Raw genomic sequence first — 22261 nt, forward strand, 5'->3', positions numbered from 1 at the left:
TGTGAGAGTGGTTTAGGTCTGTCCCCACAGAACACCACCAATAATTCCAGTTAGACAGTTAAGTTAAAAATATACAATTGTTTGTTCGGCCTTTCAAATACAAACTAAGCAATTAAAAGCATTACTCAGATATTGTCACACCAACACTAATCATACTGATATATATTCACCCTTAGAGGAAACGGAATAACATTTGATTCAATGACTCGTGCAACATAGGTAAGTACTCAGATGCATTAGAATTAGAAAGAAAACTTAGGAAAAATTACAGAACAGCTTCCCTAGCCCTTATAAAGTCCATCCCTAAGAGGGTTTTGGGCCTTGTGCCCAAAGGTTACTAGTTCCAAAGTAGATACTTTTCAGGTAGGTTTATACCGAGATTTACAAAGCCAATGGTTGTGATTAATAAAAATCAAAAGGTTAGTTCAAGTTCAGGAAATTAGAATCACTCGATCCCAGTCTTTGGGGTAGTCCTAGAAAGGGATCCTTGACCAGACCTCCACCGACCAAAGTCAGGATAGAGTGATTTAGGGACAGGTCTTTACGCTGATGGATCCCTATGGAGAGCGGGGGGCGGGGGACAGGTATGTAAACATACCCCCCTCCAGGTATCGGGTAATAGTATCCCCATAAATAATGTTGCCATACATATAGTCACCGGGAAACGGCATAGGTGACAATATTTAGGGGGATAATATATGGGTTAAATGGGAGTGGGGTTGTGGAGGTGTCCCCCGGTCCATTAAAAAAAATGTGGGGTTTGCTGGGGTGTCCCCCGCAGGTTCCATGTGCTAATATTGCCGCAAAAAAAGTTGCAATCCTTGTATGGCAACGTTTTTGCTTGGATATTATCACATGGAACCCCTCTCCAATCCTTCCAGAGACGACTGCTACTTTACCGGAATCTGCTTGGGACACAATCCTCTGTGATTTGTCCCGTCGAGGAAGGCCCATGGGCCGCGGGTGAAGGCCACTTCCAGCGTCTGGATTTAGTTTTGGTTGGTCGCAGTGCTTAGGAATCAGTTCCAGACAGCTTCCAGTAGAACACACAAACAGGGAAAGATGAAGACTTCTGCTGGTCAGACCACCTGAGGACACCTCCAGGGATTGAAAAAGGAGTGTTACAATGGGACTCACCACGGCCGGGCGCGACATGCGTTCTTCAATGCATGAACACAGGAGCAGACCCAGCACAGCTTCCGTTCCTGCAAGAAGGCTGAAAATGCAGGAGCAGGCATCTTGTTCCACAAGCTGAAGATCCTTCAAGTTCCAAGATGCACTTGGGTCATCCTCTGGTCGTACTTCTTCGTAGAGGTCCAGGGTAGAACGATGATGTGATGAATGGCTGCAGGAGGACCTCCCTTTTATCCAAGGTTTGGGCTCAGAGCATGCAAAGTAAAGACCTGCACTATTCAAACTGGAGGTGGCTATCCAATCATAGAACTTGGAAATGGAAAACTATTTCCTTTGCCCTGGATCTGCAGATCATCATGTTCAAATTTGGGCACTATTGTCCCCTCAAAGTTTTCAGGAAAAGTGTTCCCTTGGATAACGCCTTCCAAGGAGTACTCATGGTTGCGATTTCTTCAGGTCTTTTTGTAACTTTCTTCAGAAACGTCTTCTGTAAGTCTATTCCCCGGCCTCTTCTCTACTTTCTTTCTTTCTCAATATGGGAAACTCTCAGATTTCCCTCTTCATCTTCTTAATTCTGTGGCAAATCTGAGGATGTCGTCCCTTCTCCCCTAGGGGTAGACCTTTCTCATGGGGCCAAGGCAGTGTGTCCATAGTACAATAGTCTGCCTGGGGTTGGTGCACCGAGGGAGGATCACATAGGGAAGGAATCCCTCAATGGGATTGGGAACGACCTTCATCGTAGAACGCGGCATGGCCCTGCTTTAATACCCTTAAACCCTTTTTCAACCCTAATTCCCCCTCTCTAGATAGAGTTAATGTGCTTTGTTGTCAAGTCAGTCAAACCAACATACGTGACAAAACTGAGAGACCAAAAAGTAGAAAGTGTTTTACATATAAGTTGGAAACTGGTACTATGACGAAGAAGATGACCGGGTGTCCAAGGATCACTCTGGAAAACCAGAGTGAGCGGTCTAGCTTCTTACTACAAGTGAATGGTCCAAAGAAATACAACAATCCCATGTGGGAGTTTCAAAACTGATCAGCTGGGATACCGACGAGAGAGAGCGGTCTTCTGTAAAGGAACAGTGGGAGTCGTGCAGGAAAGCATCCAACACAAACTGCAAGGGACGCCGAAACGTAGAGGAAAGGGAGAAAACAAACATGGTACACCAGGAGAGGACTACTCCCAGCCCCTGACGAAGTGCGCGAGAAGTAAAATGCGCAGCCGGGAAGCGTCAGAAGATTTCCGAGGCACTGCAGACCCTGCTGGAAGCCTGAACATTACTGGAACCTTCCAGAGGGACGCAGCTGCCCGGGAACTGCTGATATCTTTAAGACGGAAGGAAACAGGTACGCAGGGCGTCGAGGAGGTACAGGAGATCTGGCAAAACAACACAAAGATTATAAAGCTAGAAGCAGAGGATCTGGGTCCCTGAGTGAGTTATATATTTGTCAGGAGAGTGAACCAAGCGCACACAACACAACAGTGAGAGTATGGTACCCGCACACAAGTAAGAGAACGAGAATAAGAGGGTCTGGGACCCTGAACGAGTTATGTACTTGGCAGGAGAGTGAACCAAGTAGATGCAACGCAGCAGTGCAAGTCTTGGACCCGCACCCAAACAAGAGGTCAAGAAAGAGCCGTTTGGGACCGTGAATGCAAGTGAAACAAAGTCGGAAGAGCTTTATTTTTAGCAGGAGAGTGAAACAAGCGGATACAGCACACCAGTGCGAGTTTGGCACCTGCACCCATATTAGAGAAAGAGAGATGGTACATAAGAAAAGACTTCTTGGCAGGAGAGTGAACCAAGCCATGTAAAGTATTGCAAGTCTGGGACTCACCTACAGGTAAGAGGTTGAAAACAAGAGGGAATGAACCCTGGAACTGACAAAAGGAATCTTACGCTTGATAGCGAACTGTGCCAAGTTGCTAGGATAAAGAAACACAAGACGCTTTACCTTGTGAATTGCCCATGGACGTTTTATCTAAGAGAAAAGGGGCTCTGGAGCCCTAAAGGAATGAGCGTAAGCTAAGAAGTCGTCTAGGGGAAAGAAACACAACCCTAGCATTGGAGTCTTGTATTTTTGGAACATTATTTTGTATAACTTTTTATTACCCGAGAGATTGGGAGCTTTTCTGTTTGTTGAAAACACAAATAAGACTTTCCTTTTATTTTGAGAAGAGATCATCCTTGCACAGTTACCTAAGATTGTTACAGTTAGGGACTTTCTGAAAATGTTACTAGTTTTCTTTGAGGTAGGGAAGCCCCTCTTAGAGAGGCATTTTTCCAACCTTTTATTAGTACATAAAAGTGTATACGCAAAAACATGCCACCATTGTGTCTGAGCCTTTCTTCTGCACCCTTGCATTCCACACTGCTTTCGTGCCTTCTCAAAGGCTATGATTCTCTTTTAGACCCTCTTTCATGCTTGGGGTTTCCATAAACCTTCATATAAGTCTCTCTCTGACATCAAGGGTTTCAACTGTGTATAATCATTGGTTCATGGTGTAATTTGCCTAGGCTTCCTCGTGTCCTCAAGGGTCACCACAATTATCTCTGGGGCCTTCTTGAGATCTGATTTCTCAGCACAATTCTTCTTGGGTGTTTTTGCGCCTTCTGGTTCTCAACACCAGTCTCTTAGATCCCATTTTTTTTAACCATGCTTTTGTAGGTCTCTTTCACATCTTCTTGTTCTTAGCACAAATCTTTGAAGTCTCTTCATAAGATCTAAATTCTTCCAGGTCTCTCAGTGACATATGATTCCCAGTACAGATCTTTAGGCCTCTCCATGACCTATGCTTATTCACACAATTCTCTTAACAGTAATATGGCTTTCATGCCCTGCCAGGAGGGCAGACATGGCCTTTAACGGCCCGCCAGCCCGAGCTAAGGCAGGCTCGAGCTTTTTGCTCGAGCCTCAGCTCGGGCTGTGGGCCATTAAAGGCCATGTCAGCCCAACTGGCAGGCATGAAAGCCATCTGCACTGCTTGCGAAGGCAATTTCCTGATAAAAAAGGAAAACAAAGATGGCAGCCGCCATATAGATAAGGGACTAAGGCCCATGTGTATGGCCGGACGAGAGGTGCGCTGGGACCGGAGCGCAATCCTCCAGTTCCGCAAGTAAGGGGAGAGCGGGGGGGAATCAGGTTATTTTGGTGGTGGGGAGCCAACAGAGAGATACTCCCTGTTGCCTTCCTGCTTTGAAGGAAAAATAAAATGCCTCCCGGGTGGCTGGCACTGTGGGATTGTGTATTCTTGCCCGCTGTTCCAGCCACCTGATTGGCCGAGCGCCCTTCCCCGGGTGCGAATGTGTATTCTCTCTATTCCCCCATTTACTGTCTTTTTCAGGTGGACAACATTCTCACCCTCCTGCCAGGCATGGTTCTTGCCAGGCTTTTTTAGCAAGCGCCCCAGTATGGAGGCCCTTGTGTTTGATTCAATACTTCAGGAAGGAACTTGCTTCTGGATTCCGCTCTCCGGGTGACATTAAACTTCATGACATGGTCTCTGGTATTTGTAAGAGCATTTGTTGTACTCTGGATAGCAGGAAAACAATTTGCTCCCAAGTAGCAGTCTCGTTGTGTATCCAGGGAGTGGTGAGCAGCATGCCTCTATCCTTCCAACCTTTGCCGCTCTGTTGCAGATGCTGGAGAGCTAGATGTAGGGACTTGGGGAGCCCATAAGAGGGGAGGGTAGTGTCGATAGGAGCTGCCCTATGGCCATCGTATTATACACTTTTTGATGTAGATTGTGCTGGGAGTGAAACACCATCTTAGAAAACAAGCAGCCATTTTGAAATTGAGGCCTAGTGCTGCGCTGCAGCCGGGGTGGTAGGCCCAGGCCCAGAACAGAGAAATCATGCAGGGCCGGGTTGCAACGTAGGCAGCGGTGAGAAAGACCAAACCCGCGGAGATCCATAAACCTCTAATTTTTTCACACTGTTAGTATTTGTATCACAGAAGGAATGTACCCTGCAGGGCCATGAAGGGGCCGAGAGCCCCCTGTGAAAAGCTATCCCACAAGGAGGAGTGCACAAGCATCTGACCTTCACCAGTCCAAACACTAAGTTATAGTGCCCAGATACCCCCGTTCCAAGACCCCAGCATTCCATTGTACCGGTCAATCCCAGATCACTGACCATAAAACAGTAAGTGTGCTAATCAATCAGAAATATCTTAGCAGGAAGGAGGGTTCACCCCACCTGGGGTCCCTGTGATTTGTGCTGCGAGGTGCCAGGGGGGAAAGTAACAAATTTAAGCCTGGGGTGGGAAGAAATGGAACAGCACCAACGCGTCTGGAATCGAACTAGGGTTTAGAGTTATCGTGACCTCGAAAGTAACCTCTGCACCCATGTCTACAGTACCAGGTGCACATTAGACCACATATAGGAGATGGACTGAACTATTTTTAAGTGGCATTCATGAGCTCTGTGCTTGATGAGCAGATGAAGCTGGGACCAATTGCCTGCATGCCCTATGGAGCGGGCCTGGCCGCCTATGTATAGGGTCTCACCAACCATCTACGTGGATTTGTAACCTATGTGATGAACGTCAGTTGTGACGCGTTTTATCTTTAAAAACTGGTGCTTATGCTGAATTTGCCAGAGCTCTTCATGGCAGAAATGTTCTTTGCTATCGCATACTTTTTTATGAGATTAAACCTGGTTCTCCTTGCAAGAGGTGTGCTGGGCCTTTTTCTGTAGTGGGTTGTATTTTTTCTAGTGTGAGCGTTCAGGGGCTTCTCTGTATTTTGGTGACCCTAGATTTTCCGCAAAGATGGAGGCTTCCAGGCCGCACATCTTCAGGGACTGCGTCCTCCTGCAGTGACCAGTCCCAAGCGCACAACTCGTAGTGGTGTACAGGAGCCATTTTGACAGAATTCCTGTCTGCTTTTTGGAGTGGGGCACGGCTCCTAGGAAGGTGCAGGCCGTAATTGGGACCCTGTGGTGGGTGAACACGCAGATGTAAGTACACCTCTTGTGGGCGACATCGACAGGGGGTGACACTAAGTCAGAAGTGGGGGAAGGGGGCAACAGTCCATGGGTTTGTGCGTGTGAAGAAAAGGGAGCGATAGTGTGTGGTAGATTGGTGTATATTGGCGTTGGATAGTGTGTGAAGGCCACATGGCGTTTTTTATTATTATTATTGTTATGAGTATATGAGAAGAGAAAAAGAGACGTGGGAAACTTTCCGAGGTAGGGAAGAAGATGGCGCCATATTTTGAATTGTATTAAGAGAATAAAGAAGTAAGGGCTACGTATAATCAGAGAGCTCGGATTCCTGTACCCAATATATTCCGGGTGGGGGAATAAGACGAAGTAGTGGTTGTTATTTTAGTTTATTATTTTAGCTTGTTATTTTAGTGTTTTAACATTTTATTGTGTAGCAAACGGGGGCCAAGAGAGGACATGTGGAAGAAGTGTGTATAGTGGTTATGAGGAGTGAAGGTGTGGGTGGAGAGAGTGCGGGTAGGTGGCGACAGGGGAACGGGAAGTGAAGTACTGGTAGGAGCATTGATGACATATGTTATCTCGTATAGGGGTTGATTTTTTTTTACTTAAAGGTTATCGGCATGGGGGAATGAATCCGTTGGAGTATATGTGCAGTGCATTGCCATTGTATAAAGATGAGATTGAGAAATACCACAAGCAGTGGGGTGGCAGCGACACAGCAGGGGATGTTGCGCCCAACCAAAGCAGGGTACTAATAATAGGGGAATATTGGAACACATGTACACATTTACGGCTGCTAAATACAAGGGTAAGAAGCTGCAAAGGAGAAAAGAGATCCTAGAACTGTGGAAGATGGTGATGGACATAGAAGATAATGACGAGTGCAAGTTGCAGTGCGATTGCAGCGCAGCCCCGCATGTAGTTAAATCGCAGCACCTAAGCAAACACAATTACCCACGCCCCAAATAGGGCTTTATCCAACTCTTCCCGCCACAGGATATGCAAACCTCAGATGTGTGCCCTCGCCCGCCCCAGTCCCGCCCCATCAATATTACCACCCTCATATCAAACGACTACTAACACTGCAGTGCTGCCGGGTAGGAAGCCCTAGAAGGAGTTAGAAGAATCTTTACTGGCTTCGCAAGTGGAATTGACATGGCTGAGCGCCCTCCGTGAAGAAGTGAGTAAACAGGACTGTGGGTTGGATGAGTGGAGGGCTGGAAATGTTTTGTTCAGAATAGATAGCACTGCAATAAAGGATGTACATATTGAGAAGGAGAAGAGTGACTAGCAAGAAGCGGGAGTGTGGGTTATGGGACAGTGAGATCGGGTGGAGATACAAACGCAGAGTTGCGGGAGGAGGAGTGGGACACTCAATGGAGGAATTGGAGGATGAGGAGGTGCCGGCAGCCAGCCCACTGGTAGAAAGCCTGTGGGGTCTGCAGTTGAGGAAGAGGTTCGGGCAGGCAGCAGTGGCTAGGAAAAAGGGAAGTGACAGCAGGAAGGGAAGAAGGGGAATGGGCATGCAGTTGCCATTACTGCACAAAGGCCCAGGGAATGCACAGTATGTGCCCTGGGCTCAGCTAAATAAGAATACACTTATTAAAGCGCTCCCACCCCTCACTGCGGGGGCTGGGAAGTGGATATATGCTTTTGAAGAATAAACAGCAGGAATACCTTTAGCGGTGGGAGACATAAAACGTGTGCTTATAGCAATTGTAGGAGACCAGGCAGGAGATGTTTGGGTTAAGGCTGCATACCCCGGCGTGAAAATAGATGATGACGCACATGATGTGGGGCTGTTCAATAATATCAGAGTGCAAGTGTGGGACACACTGCAGCGAGCGCATCATGACATGCTGAACTTGCAGTCCATAATGCAAAATACGATGGGGATGATGAAGACCCTGCTCAGTACATTTTAAAGGTACAGGAGATGTGAAGGAACGAGACAGGAGACCAGTGGGACCGATCAGTTCTGCTTTTCTATTTTGTCATCAAAAGGGGATTACCCAAGGAAGTGCTGAAGGCTCTTGATAAGATAGTAAGAATAGAAGCGAAAGGGTGGGCCGAAATACAGACTATAATAATACACCATTGTAAACTAATAAGAGACGGAAAAGGAAATGGCACAATGGTTGCAGGCTGAGGAAGTGAAACTGGTGCAGAAATAATTAGCAAAAATGGCAGTTGAAGGGGTGGTTGCAACAGAGACACAAACAGATTCTGCAGAACAGGCAGCAGCACAAACGGGCATAAGAATAGCAGCGTTTTGGCCAGGCGAAGTACAAGGGCAATGGAGCAGTGGACCTCAGCTGCAGTGCGTAGAGTGGTATCAAGGAGGTCAGCAACATGGAAGAGGGAGATTCCAAGGAGGTAGAGGGGGCAGGGATGGATTTGGAGTAGTGGGGCGAGGGGGGAGCAGGTCCAGTTCAGTGTTGGGGATGCAGGAAGTGGGTCGTTTTGCAAGAGAATGTACCAGCATAATGGGAGCAGGCTATAATCTATACACCCCTGCAGGCCCAGTACAACAGTAGCAGCACTTTCTTGCACCCGATGCCCACGTCAATCCCATACAAAATACACCAAGCATACACACAGCTACCACCACGGCTGCCCAGTGCCCCAGTACAAGCAGCGCGGCAGAACCAATCATATGGTGGTCCATTGCCTGGGAGTAATGCTGGCCCGAATGGGACAGTAGCACCTAATCGGGGGGGTCAGCGTGCTTGGAGGTAACCCTTTCACTTTCCCAGGCACCAATACATACCCTGACTAGGACAGCCCACAGAAAGCTCTTGTGTGCCCAGTCCTGTCTGTGACTACCCACCATGACGAGGAACCCTTGGTGGGCGCTGAGATAGGAAACAAGCAATTCATCGTTATGGTTGACACGGGTGCCAATAAATCATGCATCAGTGAGGGAGACCTCCAGATATCAGGTGAAGCTTGCGACAGGCAAGGCTTTTCTGGGGCTGTTACCACGGTTCCGTACACAAAAGAGGGAGCTATTAAAATAGGAGGGAAAGTGTTGCATCCACTCTTGTTGTATTCAGAGACCTCCCCAGTAAATTTGTTAGGTTGTGATCTCTTGAGTGAACTGAACATGACTATCTCCTTCACAGACGGAGGTATAACATGTGCCACTCCAGGAATGTGTGCCATGAGGGCGATGGTGATCATTCAGGTCAGAGGAGGGGAGGAGTTGGTTCGTGGCATTCCTGTTGACCCTGATATTTTTGTGTATAGGATTATAGTTTTACTTGATGCCGTGCCCCAAATTGGTAAGGCATGTTGGTAGGTGCCATCCGATTTCATCTTTAGGCCTGTTGTGACCCCAGAGCTTGTGGCAGGGACAATACTCTGATTTGATTTGCAAGGGTTGATGGTGTTTGCAAAAAGAATTGTTGTAGCAGAAACACATTCTGACGGGTGTGAGTGGCGCACTGTATTGTGTATTGAGTCGAAAGTACCATTAAAAGAAGTTACAGATGCAGAATTATTTGAGGACCGGGCCGATGATGGAGAAATGGTGTTGGCTATCTGCATCCCCTGTGGGATTATGGTGCAATATCGCAAAGTGCAATGTTCTTTGATGGCTCTCGTCACTCCGCCCTCATTCACTGATAAAAACTTAGAGCAGGTCCCTGAGATGTTATTGACGAACAGTGCCCACAAAGTAGGGCTCTTGCAGGGAGTGGCACCTGTAAGAATTGCACTCAGACCAAGGGCAGTGTTTCCTCAAGAGAAGCAATATCCACTAACCAAAGAAGCGGAGGAGGGCATACGAGACACCATTACTGCACTCCTAAATCGGGGGATTATTGTGCCCTACAATTCCCCATGCAACATGGCTATATATCCGATAAAGAAGGCAAAGGGGGGGAAGTTGGAGAATGATTCAGGATCTCCGCCCTCTAAATGACATTGTACAGTCAGAATTTCCTGTAATTCTCAACCCTGCGACCATTTTGTGCAATATCCTAAAACAAGCAATACATTTCACTGTGGTGCATTTGAAGAGTGCCTTCTTCTCCATACCCCTGCATCCAGACTTGCGCCATCTCGCTGCGTTTGCGCATGCCGTAATGCGGTTCGAGCACACGAGATTACCACAAGGTTACTGCAAATCCCCTAGTATTAACAGAATACTACATGCTGATTTTGGGAACATCCAAGTGCCCAGTACTATCATCCAATATGTGGACGAGCTGCTAGTGTGCAGTGACATTGAACAGCAGTGCCGGAGTGACTTTGTTGCCCTCTTACAGCTGTTAGCATACAAAAGGTACAAGGTAGACAAAGCAAGGATACCATATTGTCTCCAGGAAGTACTTTACCTGGACCAATTGATATCGGTCCATGTAAAGAAAATTATACCACGTGCTGCATCTGTGCGCAGTTTCCCAGCCCAAGACTGTCAAGGAAATGCAGATGATCCTTTGTTGCAGGGCCTTGAGGACATGATTACTAGCTTTAATGAGTTGAAAGAAGTCATCTCGACTGCCCCAGTGTTAGAAACCCCTGACTATACACAAGAGTTCTATGTATTTTCTCATTCCAATGGCCAGATGATGACATCAGTACTCACCCAAAAGAGCACAATGGGCCACAAGCTACTTGCCTATTACAGCGGGGTGTTGGACTCAGTGATGCAGGGACAATTGCCTTTGCAAGCAGGTGCTTGCCGCTTCTGCATTCGCAATGCAGAGAAGCGCTCCACTATTACCGTTGGGTTCTTCGTAACATTGTATGTGGCGCATGCAGTGTTCGCCATTCTGGAGCGGTCTAAATCAGCACTGACCACTCAGCGGGCATCCGCTTATGAGATCATTTTGTCCAATCCAAACATTCATTTAGTGAGGTGCAAGCCAGTAAACCTTGCTACCTTTTTGACAGAATTGTGTACTGAAGAGGACCTAGTGAAGCATGACTGTGTAACATTTGAGCGAGATGAGGAAGACTTACCAAGAGCAAAAGACAGCCCGCTCGAAGGGGGGGTCCTTTTTGTTGACGGGGCAGCAACTATTGATAAAGGGACAGGCCTGAGACATACTGGTGCAGCAGTGGTCCGCCTAGTGGATGGGAAGTATGAGGTGGTGGTGCAAAAAAGGTTTCCTATGCATTATTGCGCTCAAGCAGCAGAGCTTATAGCGCTCATTGAAGCGCTTCTCGCGCCCCTGGGGTGTTGAGTGACTATCTGTTCTGATTCCGCCTATGTTACCCCAGCGATGCATTTAGGGTTAGCACGGTATAAAAGGAGAGAGTTCAGAAGAGCTGACGGGTCCCAATTCCAGAATGCAGCATTATTGGATAAATTGATCAATGCGCTTTCCCAGACCTCTGACAGAGGTGCTTAAATGCACCGCCCATACAAATGACACAGACGCAGTTTCCCTCGGCAACGTCGCTGCTTCTACAGCGGCTAAAATAGCTGCATATCTTCCCGTACCTGTAATTTCTGAGTATCCGGTAACACACAGACAGGAGCAGTTGCCACCCCTGTACACTTCACTACCGATTGGTCAGATAATTGAGTTACAAATGTAGGCCCGACAAGAGGAGAAAGAGTTGTGGAAGAAGAGAGGGTGTACTCAGTAAACTACGGATTTGTTATGGCGGCAAGACAGTACAGGCAGAATTGTTATGCTGCACAGACTATTGCTGATCGCTTTTGAACAGATGCACCCTCCAGCACACTTGTCAAAACAACACATTGCTGCAGACATACAGGAGGCCCGGTTTGTTCCCAATCTCAAGGATGTTCTTTCTACTATGGTGATAAACTGCATAACCTGCCAGGCATACAGCACGCGTCACACTGTAAGAAATATACAAGGCACTTTGCTCCACCCTACTGGGTCATTCAGAGAACTCCACATCGACTACGCAGACATGGGAGAGCTGTGTAATGGGTCAAGGTGTTTAATAGTTGTGGTATGTCCCTTTTCATGATGGGTCGAGGCTGGTCCTTGTGCACATCCCGATGCTAAGAGTGCTGCCAAATTTCTAGTGAGGGAGGTGTTCCCTCGTTGGGGTGTTTGCGATGTTCTGCGGTCAGATAATGGCACCCATTTCTTTAATGAACTTTTCAAGCAAGTGACCGCATTATTGGGCATAAAACATTGGATGCGCACAATTGACCTCCCCAAGAACAATGGAGTTACAGAACAGATGAACAGACTGCTAAAGAGTAAACTTTTGAAGTTGTGCACAACGCTGAAGAAGAATTGGGTGCATTGTTTGCCCCTGGCATTGTTCAGTATGCACAGGCAGCCCTGCAAGGATCACCATTGTCTATGCCAATCCTCTTGCAGTAAAGGTTAAGGATCTGCAGCATTGGACACACCTTTCGGATGTCCGGAAGGCCCCCCAAGCTGCACCCCCTGCATAACTAGAGTTGTGAATACTGTGATAAAAACTGATGCCTCGAAACAACAGAATTAGCTGTGCATATGTATATACACAGTGGTAAACTAGTAGTAGCATGGTATCAACAGTAAGACAAACACAAGTGACCACAGTTCAAGGGTTTATTGAACTTCAAAAAGGGTATGATAAACGACTATCAAATCCTAAATGTACAGATGGGAGCAAGCTACGACCATGAAATAATAACACAGTCCTATTGGTGTCTTGTCAAAATAAAAGGGCCTATACTAAAAATCCTATTGCCAATCCTTACCTCTAAATACAAATAGTGTGGGGAATAATGTTATGAAAAAGAAAGAAGTGTTCAAAATTATATGTCAGGTGTTCAGGCCATTCACCTCCCTTCCCCACGTTTTCAGCACAGGACAAGGCAGTTCACTCAAGCATAGCACAGTCTCTGGCTTCTTTACATGAGGTCATAGTTCAATCATTAGCATCAGGGCCTTCAGAGCGTAAGTCTCCATGCTTTTCAAAGACTATTCACTCATTGGGCCTGATGCAACCAAATAAACAACAAGTTATTTTCCGCTTTAGATTTTCACAAGTATTCATATCGGGTGATTCACTATTCACCCCGGATCCCCCTCAGCCAGGCTCAGATCCTTTTAGCACAAAGTGCTGCACAAGCTTCACTTTGCCGGGCTCAAGCCTGTCCATCACCTTTTACTTTGTTATACAAGGTCCATAGGTTAATCTTTTTCGAGTGACTCACGGTTCACCCCGGTTCCCCCTCAGCCGGGCTCGGACCAATGTCAATTTTACATCAAGCATCAAAGACTTTAGAATGTGCACCTGGCTTGGCTTGACCTGTTGCAGGACCAATTTCGATTTCACAATTCTCTTTCTTTTAATGTTTGCATCCTTCTAGTTGAATATCTACCAGAGACTTTCGAATGAGCACTCACATGATGCCGAACCACTCTGTCTACGGTATCGTATCTTGGCTTCAAAGTTCATTCACTCATGTGCTGTTTTAATAATCTTCGTTCTACAATGTTGCTGATTGCAATCTTGGTTTCCACACAGACGGGTCTGGTATCAATCTCCCCAACTCATCGGCTGTACTGTCTTCACTGGTGCTGATTTGTTGTAGGAGCCAAGGACAGTACCACAGTGGCAAACGCTTCTCCCCGCCTTGACCATCGATGCGGCCGAGCCCTGGGTACCTCCGACATACAATGTAGAATTCGTCAGCTTTAATTCCAGGTCTTAAGTTTCTTATTCTCGAAGGGTCATAAAAGATGCAGTCTTTCGGTGAAAAGGTCAAGGGCACTTCCCTCCTTGCAATCTCATCAGTCTTTCCGTCTTCCGCCTTGTATTAAACTGCCATTTTGGAACAGCGGCTGCCTCGTGTGCTTTGCTTCGCTCCTCGTGTGCTCTCGTGCTCCGCCTTTTATCCGTGTTGGGAAGTGTGATGGAAGTCAGGTGTGTGCAATGATCAGTAATTGCCTGACCCTTCCTGACCATTGTATTGGGACATGTCAGGTATACGGCTCGGGTGTTAGTCCGTTTTCGCTCACAGTGAGCTGTCCACGGGAAAGCGTGTGTGTCGGAAAAGGGTGCGTGGGTTGAATCCCTAAGTATCCTACCTGGTAGGATGGGGTAAAGGTGTACAGGGAAGGGGATACCACGCCTTGCCATACGGTGTCCCACTTCCACTTCCCGAAGACCCCTCATCCAGGTGATCTTCCCGCACTGGTCCACCCCCAGGAACTGGATCCAAAAGTGATGGGCGTGTCCTGGCCACCTGGATGACACATCCCTGGGGACTAGTGGGTGAGACACCTTCAGGTTTCTCACATACCCTTCCCCTATGTGATGTAGCCGCATCTGTTTCACAAGGGAACCGAGAAAGGAAATCCACGTTCCCTTGATCTTTGACTTTTCGGTGCTTCACAGTGAAAGAGTGTAGGGTTGCAGGTCTGAGAACCATCGCATGAATCGAGGGTTAGAATCTTTCTGTTGGCTGATCCATACTAGTGGAGAATAATCCGTGACGAGTGTGAACTTTCGTCCCCGGAGGTAGTATCTAAGGTGGGTAATGGTCCTCTTAATGGCAAGGGCCTATAATTCCAGCACAGAGTGATTTTGTTGACGTAAGAAGAGTTTGTTGCTAGTAAATAAGATAGGATGTTCCAGTCCGTCGCACATTTTGGACAAGACTGCTCCTAGCCCTGTAAGGGAGGCATCTGTCTCTAATACGAAATCTGCTACCTTTAGGATCGGGTTCTGGCACAGGGTTTGTTTTAAGTTGTTGTAAACATACATTGTCCTTGTCAGTCCAGTGTATTTTCTGGGGTTCGGCGTTCTTTAATTTGTCTGTCAGTTTAGCTGTTCTGTCTGAGAGGTTAGGCATAAATCTACGCTAATAACCAATTAACCCAAAGAATGCTCTAAGGTCTCTCTTAGTTTTAGCCGTAGGGGTATCTAAGACGGCCTTCACTTTCTCGCGTTGAGGTTGGACACTACCATTCCCTACAAAGACGCTAAGGTATTTCACTGCTTATTGGGCTAGCCTACATTTGGATTGATTGGCAGTTAAGCTGGCTTCCCTGAGGGATCTCATAATAGTAAAGAGGTGGAAAAGATGGCCTTCCCAGATTTTACTATAAATGACTATGTCGTCAATATAAGCTCCACAGAAATTAGTGTAGGGCTGTAATATTCTGTCCATAAGTCGTTGGAAAGTGGCGGGGGCCTTGTGTAAGCCAAAAGGGAAGGGAGAACTTGAAACTGAAACAGCCCCAGGGGCATTGAGAAGGCTGTCTTCTCCTTATCAGGTCCATGTACTGGAACCTGTCAGTACCCCTTGGTTAGATCTAGGGTGGCTAGAAAGGTGTCGTTTCCTAGTTTATCAATCAAGTCGTCGATGCGTGGCATGGGATAGGCATCGAAATCAGAGATGGCATTAACTTGGTGGAAATATATGCAAAACCTCCAGGAATGGTCTGGTTTGGTGACCAATACTATAGGGGAGGACCAAGGGCTTGAAGAGGGTTTGATAATATTTGCTCTTAAAATTGTATTTACTTCCTCAACCACTATATGTTTACAGACTTCCAGGATTCTATATGGTTTCAGATGGACCACTTTTCCTTCGGTGTTCTAATATAGTGATAGGTGCCCTTCACTCTTCCTGGTTTCTCTGAGAATACATCGAGAAATGATACAACTAAATCCTTTAAATCTTCTTGTTGTTGATTAGATAACTTGGGGAATTAATTTGAAGTTTTCAATTTCTTCTGTTACCAAACATGATAGTATTGTGGCATTGGCAGCTAAAGGATTTTCCTTCCACTCTTTAAGAGACTTACGTGGTATAGATGGGTGTTTTGTTTCCTGTCGGGTTGGGCTACCTTATAAGCACAGTTTCCTGTTTTTTCCAATATTTCATATGGCCCGTGCCACTTAGAGACCAGTTTGTTTTCGGAAGTAGGTAGAAAAGTAGGTACTTTTTGTCCTACGGAAAATGATCTCAGATTAACTTTTTAGTCTTAAGTGGACTTTTGTTGTGCTTGGGCTTTTTCCATATGAGTATATACTAGATTGCTAACAAGTTTCATATACTCTCACAATCTCAGCTGGATACCATACAAAGACCTTCGATTGAGCACCCACACAGTGCCGGGCTACTCTGTCAGAGGTATTGTATTTTGCTTTGAAAGTTCAATCACTCATCAGCAGTTCAACTTTACTTGCGTTTTTTATCACACGCGTTTTAACAACGTTTGTTCCAGCGCTCGCCATACAATGCTGTGGCTTGCAACCTTGGCTTCAACACAGACAAGTCTTGTATCGGGCTCCCCAACTCACCGGCTGTGTTTATTTCACTGATGCTGCTTTGTTTATGGAGCCAAGGTCATACAACAGCGGCCGTGCTTCTCTCCGCCTTGATTATTGACGTGGGAGGGCCCCGGGTATCTCTGTCACACAATGCAGGATTCTTCAGCCGTGTTTCCTGGTCTTCCACTTTCTATTATCGAGGTTTACGGAAATTAACGGTTCCTTGTCGAAAAGATCAAGGGAACTTCCCTTCTTGCAATCCCCTTCTGTTTTGCCATCTTTCTTCTCTCATTCAGCTGCCGTCTTGAAACTGTTGTTTCTCTGTGTGCTTTGCCTCGCTCAAAGTGTGTTCTCGTGCCCTGCCTTTTATCCGTGTTGGGAAGCTTAGTGGAAGTCAGGTATGTCTGATGGTCAGTAATTGCCTGACCTCTGTATCGGGACACGTCAGGTATACTGCTTGGGTGTTAGTCTGTTTTCTCTCATAGCGGGCTGTCTGTGAGAAAGCATTTGTGTTGTAAAATGGGGGACGGGTGGGTAGAGTTCCTAAATATCCTACCTGGTAAGGTGGGGGTAAAGGTGTCATAGGGAAGGAGATACGTTGTCTCGCCATCCGGTGTCCCAATCCCCGAAGACCTCTCACCCAGGTGATCCTCCCGCACTGGTCCACTCCCAGGAACTGGATTCAAAAGCCATGGCCGTGTCCTGGCCACCTGGATGACAGATCCTCAGGGACTAGTGGGTGAGACACCTTCTGGTTTCTCACACATCCCAGACCTCAAAAAAGGGACAGCTGCAGTAACGGACAATTATTGGGTATGCGGCCAGCAGGCATTTCTGCGCCTCCCGCCACTATGGAGGGGCACCTGCTCGCTGGCCTCATTGCTTTGCGCTCTGCTTGTAGTCCCTGAGGGAGCACTTGATATTGGGACCAGGCGGGTCAACAACAGCATCCGTGGTAGATGTCCCTACAGCAATCCCGCCACAGCAACCCAAATTCTGTATCCTGCCAGAGAAGGTGAAGAAAGAAAAATTGCAGAGGAAAAGAAGGTCCAACTATTTGTCCCAAGACTCGTCACAGTTGCTCAAGGAAATACCAGACCAACGCAGAATGTATAGCAAAGAAGAGACTTTCCTCGCATCATTGTTCCTGCCAGGGGTACAAGCAGCTGCCAATGCCAAGTGGCTTCAAAAGTTCATTTGGGAGGTGATACATGACACTGAACAAGGACTCAATGCAATAAAGATGGAGATGCAAGCAATCTGGTTGATGACGTTAAAGAATCGCTATGTTCTGGACTTGCACACATCGATGGAAGGTGGGGTTTGCGAAATAATCAGGGATACGTACTGTACGTAGGTACCCCCCAAACAACGCTGACCACAGGTAACTTACACACATAATAGAGTCCCTGCACACCCTCGGCACTCGCATCCAAAAAGAGGCTGGCATCCAGAAAAGTGACCAATTTGATGACCTTTTCTCGTGGGCACCATCATGGATGGGGGCGACCATGAAGATACGGGTCCCGTGATTGTGGTTGTGTTGGTGATCTTCTGTACATGCAAGATGGGGCTTCAATGCTGTGCCAAGGCAGTGCCTAGCAGTGCAATGATGATGGTTTCAATTGGGGCACATAGAGCAACTCGTGGTATAAAAGACCACCAGGTACAAACAGATGACCCTAATATACCCTTGCATGGTAAGCTTTGAGCAGCGTCTTCACCGACCAGACACTGTTAGAATTCCCCCACCAGATCCCGAAAACTATGATGAGCACTGGGTAGATCTTGCAGCAGATGGGGGTTGCAGTTATATGACGTGTACCCCAGAGCAGTATGCACAAGCAGAAGCGAGTTTGCAGGCAGTATGCAAAGCATGTGTGCCATAGAAGGGACCACAGCTGTATGAGGAAGCTGAGAGAGTGGAGAGGTAAAACATGGAGGAAGAGGATAAGTGGATGCTGGCATGGAAGTTAGTTTGTTTAGATTTAATTATAGGGGTGATTGTTTGGGAGCAGGGATGATCGTCCCAGGGCCCTAAGAGGTTTCGTATGAGGCAGAGGCATAATAGTTTGGTGTAGGGACTCTTGGAGTCCATGGGGTAGTGGGATCTTGATAGGAGCTCCCCTATGTCCATCGTATTAGACGCTTTTTGATGTAGATTGTGCTGTTTGTGAAATGCCATCTTCGAAAACGAGCAGTCATTTTGAAACAAGGCCTAGCGCCGCACTGCAGCTGAGGTGGTAGGCCTAGAACAGAGAAATCATGCAGGGCCAGGTTGCAATGTAGGCAGCAGTGAGAAAGACCAAACCAGCGGAGATCCATAAACCTCTCATTGTTTCACACTGTTAGCATTTGTATCACAGAAGGAATGTGCCCTGCAAGGCCATGAGGGGGCCGAGAGATCCCTGTGGAAAGCTATCCAATGAGAAGGAGGGCACAAGCCTCCGACCTTCACCAGTCCAAACACTAAGTTATAGTGCCCAGATACCCCTGTCCGAAGAACCCAGCATTCCAGTGTACCGGTCAATCCCAGGACACCGACCATAAAACTGTAAGTGTGCGAATCCATCAGAAAGATCATAGCAGGAAGGAGGGTTCTCCCCACCTGGGGTCCCTGTGATTTGTGCTGTGAGGTGCCAGAGGGGAAAGTAACAAATGTAAGCAAAGGGTGGGAAGAACTGGAACAGCGCCAACGCGTCTGGGATCGAGCCATGGGTCAGAGTTATCGTGACCTCGAAAGTAACCTCTGCGTCCATGTCTGCAGTACCAGTTGCACATTATGCCACAGATAGGAGATGTACTGAACTGTTTTTAATTGGCAATTATGAGATCTACTCTTGATGACGTATGAAGAAGAATCCCACGTGGAAGAAGATGAGCAGATGAAGCTGGGACCAATAGCATGGCATCCCCTATAGAGCAGTCCGCCTTTGTATAGGGTCCCGCCAATCAGCTATGTGGATTTGTAACCTATGTGATGTACATCAGTTGAAAAGCATTTCATCTTTAATAACTGGTGCTTATGCTGAATTTGCCAGTGATTTGTGGTAGCAGAGTTCTTTGCTTTCGCGTACTTGTTTTTATGAGAATAAACCTTGTTCTACTTGCAAGAGGTATGCTGGGCCTTTCCCTAGTGAATTGTATTTTTTCTGGTGTGAGCGTTTAGAGGCTTCTCTACACAGTCTCCCACTTAGTTTATAGTCATGGGCTGCTAGGTGTCTTTGCAAAACCTTAAGGAATTGGTCTAGTCCCGGAGCATCCCGTTTCGGCTTTGGCATTGACCAGGGATAAGTTGGATGGTATTCAGCCTCCAGGCCTGCACCGACTTGCGCCTTTGTCGCTATCTTGGAAACTGCCTGTGTCTCGGTTAGCGGCTCTGCTATGTCCAACGGCTGCTTACTTTCTTCTGGTAGGCAGGGCCTGCATTCCTACATGATTATGAGCAGTCCAAGGTGTGTCTTCACTTCAGTGCAACTGTAGGAAACGTTCCCTTTATGTTCGCTGTTTGTCTCTCAACCGCGTCCAGTGTTTGAGGAACGCTCACTCTTTGTCTGTGGCATACGTTGGTTGACAGTTTGCAGTTTTGTTTGGCTTTGTGATTAAGTTATCTGAATGTGTGGGTTTTCATTCCCATACCTGGGTAAAATTCACTACTGCTCCGTGGATCGAGCCTAACCCTCCCAGGGCATGCTGGAACCTGTAGTCACCCAACTTCTTATGAGGTAATGGCTTCCTCAAAGAGAATATGGGAATACTATGTCTCTGAGGGCAGCTTGAGCACAAGGAATCCTGGTCCATACGTAAACCCTGTTGGGAGGAACATCGGGAAGCTTCAACACCAACCCAGTCCCTTGCGGCTTCACACCCTCAAGAAAAAGGATGGGGAGTGTCTCCAATGCACCAAAGTACCCAAACAAAATGACAGTCCCAAACGCACAGGGGTAGCACGAGGTATGTGTTGCTTACCAAAGCTGTTAAATTGAACACATTTTGATGCACGAAAACCCAAGATTACATTATAATATGCCAGTAAAACCATCATACCATTTTATGTACTTTTATGAATTTCTTGTAGAGAGACTCCAACATTAAAATAAATACAGATGCCAATGAAAGTACACGAGAAATGTAGTTGTCCATGTAGGACTAATGCATTGAGTACTAAATTTCCTGTTTTACTAGAAATTACAGTGTTTTATGTGTAGACAGAAACTCTGTTTACTCAAAGGAGTAGGAGGAACCACTTTACAAAATAGAAATTGCTTTTAGCTCCCGTACTTTGATATCAAGCAATTTGGACCTTCTTTCATCAGCAGTGACAAAGTATTTCAGTTCCCCACTTTGCTCCCCTCCCCGAATCTGGATTACTCCAAATGCAACTTCCAATCTCCGGTCTGCCTGGCCATCACCTGGGTTTACTGCAGTTCCCGTTCCCTTGTTTGTGTTGGGAACGCGTATCCGATTCTTCCCGGGGTCTCTGGGATTTGCTGTTCGCTCGCCGCTTTCTTCTGGTTCGCCTGCATGGCTCCATGAGGGCTTTGGCTGAGCATCTCGGCATCTTTGTTGGACCGAGCAGTCCACTTCCCAGTGGTCATGCCACCACCTCGACTTTCCCGGCATTGGAGTGAGTCCGGCTCCCTGCCAGCTAACAGGTTTCTTCTGCTGCTTCCACTCTTCTGCTTCCTCTCTTCTGAGGATCAGCTTCTCTGCACAGCTGACAGGTTCCCGGGTTCAAACATCTCGGCCTTTGCTGGCTCTTTGCTGGATTCTCTCCTCTTCCTTCAGTACTTTCTCAATTTTTCTCTCTCCTAGCTAGGCCCACCCCAGCAGAGTGTCATAGTGCCTCATTACAAGTGTGGCGGTCCGGAAGCAACGTGCCGGTAATTCTAATTACTGGCACGGTTTCCGGACCGCTGCACGCCGGCACGAGCTGTAATGCCGGTAGCAAAGGTGCCAGCAACAGTGGACACTGCACCACTGTTGCTGGTAGCACAGTGAACCGAAACAGCAGGACCCTCCGAAAGCAGTGCCGGAAACACCGCCACCCCAGAAATAAGGTGGCATCACGACAATAGTTTTCACAGCAACACCGGCATGAAAATGCCAGTGCCACGGTGAAAACCGTGCCGGAAACACTGGAAGAAGATTTAAATAAATATCCAAAAACGCGTCGGCAAACAGCATTGGAAAATTAAAATGAATTTGTAAACTGTGATTATTCATTTTTCATTGTATAATAACCACTGATGTGGGTGTTTATTGAAATATTGTCAGACCATGAAGTATTGTTCTAAACGTATTCAGAAACTGGAAGATTAGATTGGATTCAGAATTAATGAATTCTCACTTTTTACTTTTGTTAGGAATGACACGTTGAATTGAAAATGTGTGAACTTTATTAAATGTGTTATGAAAAAAAATATTGGATATTGTAATATGAATACAAATGTTCAGTAGGGGAGGTGCCCACTAAAAGTGCATGAGGATTGTCTGCTGGCAAAAGCAGCTGTTTGGGGAGAATTGTTTGTTTGTACCCGAGGCAGAGGGTCCTATCCTGGTGTACCAAAAATAGCAATAGAAGAATAATTAATTGTTATTAGCGTAATTGAAGTATTACATATGCATTGGGTTGTGAACCTCCTTTTTGGATTCTTGTTCTTCACTTCTGTGACATCCTATGGCCTTAAAACATGCAGTTCACTGTGTGACATGATTTATTTATTTAAAATTCCTACATCATCATGATGCCTGTGCATGAAGTTTTTCAGTTCATTTGTTGGACATTTGTATGGGGCCTATACAGAATTGGTTCCAGGAGCCACAAGACAAAAGGGGGTGGTACATAGGGGGAAAAATCCAGATTCAACAGTCGTACTGGGCCTTGTGACATTCTTATTGTGCAAGTGCAGAGTACTGAAAAGTTCTGGGGAGAGTGAAGTAAAGGGGTAGGGATGGGA

The 22261-nt window shown here is 46.7% G+C and overlaps 1 protein-coding gene across 1 annotated transcript in view; it reads left to right on the forward strand.

Annotated features, from left to right (window-relative positions):
• The window catches only part of PWP1 (PWP1 homolog, endonuclein), a 429968-nt gene that overhangs the window by 29339 nt on the left and 378368 nt on the right, over nt 1–22261 (forward strand). The window lies entirely within an intron of this gene.

The sequence above is a fragment of the Ambystoma mexicanum genome, chromosome 12 (genome assembly GCF_040938575.1).
Source record: "Ambystoma mexicanum isolate Mex_15411 chromosome 12, UKY_AmexF1_1, whole genome shotgun sequence".
Taxonomy (NCBI): domain Eukaryota; kingdom Metazoa; phylum Chordata; class Amphibia; order Caudata; family Ambystomatidae; genus Ambystoma; species Ambystoma mexicanum.